General features: G+C 38.1%; 1 non-coding gene across 1 annotated transcript; it reads right to left on the bottom strand.

The window, feature by feature from the left end:
- Nucleotides 1–2866: 2866 nt before the first annotated feature.
- LOC141676198 (small nucleolar RNA R71) lies at nt 2867–2973 on the bottom strand. Its single transcript, XR_012556802.1, has one exon. It is a non-coding gene; the product is annotated as a small nucleolar RNA R71 (small nucleolar RNA).
- Between the last annotated feature and the right edge of the window lie 1408 nt (nt 2974–4381).

Here is a 4381-nt window from a genome sequence, read left to right as displayed (position 1 = left end):
TTGATGAAGGACAAGGATACAATCACAAGGTTCTGGAAAGCTGTATATTGTATATGGGTGAGAGAAAGAGATGAGAAAATTTCAAGGGCAAGAGCTGAAAAGGAAGAAGGAGATAGGAAGTATACAGAAGAACTTGCAAGAATTAAGAAAAGATCAAATGAGCTTAAAGCAAAAGGGATGAGCAGACTCTCCAAAGATGGACATTTTCTGAACATAAAATTTGGCAGATTCTCCAGATTTAGAGCTGGTTACTTAAATAGTTATTCATTAGATAAGTGTCTTAAACTAGTGGAAGCTTTGAGAGGAACTGAAATTTTAGACGAGATGGAAGTGTTAGTAACTCTTAAAGATCTCATTAGAAAGGAGCCTAGTTATGATGAATTCATGTAACAAATACACTTGTTTAAACTTCTGTAACCACTCAATGTCAAATGATGTATTTCTGTCAATTTGTGTGTAAAGTTTAATTGTCCATTGTAGCTTGGGGTTAGTCTTGTTAATATGCATGAATTTGTGACAAACAATCTTCTCACAAATTGGGGGAGATTGTTGTGCAAAACATGTCTGTGATATAACAAGACTAAGTCAAATTAACAACCCTAAGTAAGTTATATGATAATCTAAGTTTGCATTTTGTATTGAATCATTTAAGTCTGTAAAAAATGAAAATAGATTAGACTGGAGTATTTTTCTGTAAACAGTCTCAAGCCAAAGAATAACCTCTGGAAGAAGATCATGAAGATCATGCCTCACAGATGTTGAGTGGCATTTATGACACTTTATTACGCTCCGTAAAGCTTTGAATTGGTGTAAGTGTACTCAATTTGTTGGTGTTTTAATGTGTTTTCTAGTGTTCTTGCATTTTCAGGCATGATCCAGGTAATCAGGAGAATTAGAATTATTCTAGTGCTAATTTGGTGTTAGGAAGGTGTTGGAATAAAAGCTCTTGGGAAAGCCAGCTCAAATCAGCAAGGAAAAAGAAGAAGTCAGATTTATATGCAGGAGGTCAGCGCGCCCGCGTTGTGATAGCGCGCGCCCGCGCCCAAAGTCCAGAAACTCAGCATGCCCACGCTGGTCAAGCGCGCAGCCGCGCCAGGTCGAATTTAAAGAATCATGTTTCTACTCTGATTTTGATCCAGAAGACTTCTACTCTTCATGGGGCTGCTATATATACATAATTAAGTTCTTTTTTCAAGATAGATACATCAGAGCACAAGGTGAAGGAGAAAAGAAGACTGTTTTAGCACAATTCAACCAAAGTGAAGAAGACCTAGTTTTAACTTGTGATTCTTTGTTTAAGTTGTAACGTTGGATGCTAGTTTTCTTATTCTTGAACCTATACTCTTGTGTTATACTTTATTTATTATTCGTTTATAAAGACTACATTTATTATATTATGCTTTCATCACAATCCACATTGATGATGAGTCCGATTATGGGCTAATCGTTATCGTTGGGTTCTAGCGGATTTATTTATGGATTTCTTAAGTTAATTTGTTTCGATGCCTTAATGTGTGGTGATTGTATGATAACCTAGTATTGGTTGTGCTTATTCGTCTTATGAGCGTCACGGACTTATAAGATAGCTTGTTAATTCTTAATAAAGTGAAAGTGAATTTAAGGGTTTAGAACTTTCCATGCTAGCATAGGTTCATGTGTTATCGTTATACATGATTCGTAGGTAATTTTAACCATCTTACTTTCCCTATGTAATCACGATAGATAATTTGTGCATTAAACTGTTATGTTATCAAATCCTATAGACATATAGGGTCTCAATATAATTGGTGTATATTCAGCTTCTATCTATTTTGTGGATTTATGATAGTATGGTATTCATACAATGAAAGTTGATGGTTATCAGTTTCGTGTTATCTGATTAGTGTCATTACCATTCAATGCTAAGGTCAAGAATGAAATACTATTGAATGAAGTTAGAATCCCATGTTTGTCATATATATTAATTCAACCATTATTATTCTCTTAGTTATAATTGTTAGTTTAATTTTTAGTTATAAAATAATCTCAATTTATTAATCGTCTTAGCATTGAATAATAGCCATATCATTGTTGCATAAGTGCTTAAATTACAAAGTTAACCTAAACCAGTCTCTGTGGGAACGAATCTGATCTATATCTTATACTACTTACGAACGCGTATATTTTCGTGAATTTTAGCGCGTGATTAGTGACTAACAAATTTTTGGCGCCACTGCCGGGGACTCGGTGTTAATTTTTAGTTTATGTGTTTGTCATCAGTGGTTATTAAACTTCATTGACTCGGACATCGTTACTTATCTATTTCCTTGTCTTATTTCAGGTACTATAGCGAGCGTGTATGCATACGCGTTCGCGCTCTCGTAAGAGAACTCTAGATAAAGCCAAGGAAGAAGTTGTAGTGGTTCGAAGGGTGGTTTTTTAGGACAAATAGATGGTAGAAGAAGAAGAGAAAGTCGAGAAACCAGTTTTAGTAGTGATGGGGGATCAAGCAGAAATTCCTAAGGCTTTGATGGACTATTCTCAGCCTAAGATCAATGACATTCAGTCGAGCATTATCAGGCTAGCCATCTCGACTAACACTTTTGAGATCAAGTCAAGCACGATTCAGATGATACATTACTCAGTTCAGTTTGGGGTTTCTCCTACTGAAGACCCCAATATGCACATCAGGGACTTTATTGAGATTTGCGACACTTTCAAGTTCAATGGTGTGACTGAAGTTGCTATCAAGTTGCGACTCTTCCCATTCTCTCTGAGGGATAAAGCAAAGTGCTGGTTACATTCTCTACCACCAGGGTCTATCACTACATGGGAGGATCTTGCTCAAATTTTTTTTACTAAATTCTTCCCTATGGCGAAGACTGCTGCAATCAGGAATGCTCTTACTCAGTTTGCTCAGCAAACTGGAGAATCTCTGTGTCAGGCTTGGGATCGATATAAGGAGATGCTAAGGAAGTGCCCACACCATGGCATGCCTGATTGGATGATTATAAATTTTTTCTGTAATGGATTGGGTGTTACTTCTAGACCCATGTTTGATGCAGCATCAGGAGGAGCCTTGTGGGCTAAGAGCTACAATGAAGCTTATAAATTGATTGAACTCATGGCTGCAAATGAATACCAGAATCCTTCCCAGAGGCTGACTCAAGGAAAAGTAGCAGGAATTCTGGAGTTGGATGCAGCAATTGCTATATCTGCCCAACTTAAGGCTTTGACGATGAAGGTGGACACTTTGACTAATTATGGAGTTAATCAAATCACTAGTGTCCGTGAGCTTTGTGCTGGTGCCCATGAGACTGATCAGTGTGCTATATCTAGTGAATCAGCTCAGTTCGTGAGCAACTTTCAGCGTTCACAGCAATATGTGCCAGCCACTTATCATCCCAACAACCGCAATCATCCTAATTTTAGCTAGAGAATTGCTCAAAATGCGGTTCAATAGCCTTATCAGTAGTACCCAACTAAGCAGTACAAACCCCCTGGTTTTCAGCAACCGCAATATACACCGAGGCAACAACTTCAGCTGCAATAAGCTAATGAAAAATCTGAATTAGAGGAGTTGAACCTTATGTGCAAGAGTCAAGCTATTTCTATCAAGACCTTGGAGAATCAAATTGGACAAATTGCCAATGCTTTGCTAAATCGTCAACCAGGAAAGAGGGAAGCTAAGGAGCAGGTGAAAACCAATCACTTTGAGGTCTGGAAAGGTTGCGAATCTCGAACAAACTCAAGTTTTGACTGAAGAAGTTGGGGCTAAAGAAGAAGAAGTAGAGCAGCGGGAAGCAGAAGTGGAACCAAGGAAGACTACTGTTGAGCACACTCCTCCTTAGGGTAATACATGGGAGAAACATATCTAATCCTCCACCGCCTTTTCCTAAGCGGCTGCAGAAGAAAAAGCTGGATAAGCAATTTGAGAAGTTTTTAGAGGTGTTCAAGAAACTTCATATCAACATACCTTTCGCCAATGCTCTAGAGCAGATGCCTAGTTATGCAAAATTTATAAAAGGTATTCTTTCTCGGAAGGTGAAGCTAGATGATTTAGAGACTGTCGCTCTCACGGAGGAATGCAGTGCTGTCCTGCAACATAAGTTACCTCCGAAGCTTAAAGATCCAGGAAGCTTCACTATTCCATGCACTATTGGAAAAGTGTCTTTTGACAGATGCTTATGTGACTTAGGAGCTAGCATCAATCTGATGTCTTTGTCAATCTTCAAGAAGTTGAACTTGCCTGATCCAAAACTGACTTATATGACTTTGCAGTTGACCGATCATTCTATTACATATCCTCGAGGTATCGTAGAAGATGTCTTGGTCAAGGTTGATAAACTCATCTTCCCTGCTGATTTCGTAATTCTTGATTTCGAGGAGGATAAGAAGATTC

This window comes from Apium graveolens, chromosome 7, assembly GCF_009905375.1.
Source record: "Apium graveolens cultivar Ventura chromosome 7, ASM990537v1, whole genome shotgun sequence".
NCBI lineage: Eukaryota > Viridiplantae > Streptophyta > Magnoliopsida > Apiales > Apiaceae > Apium > Apium graveolens.
This window is presented reverse-complemented; position numbering and strand designations above follow the sequence as displayed.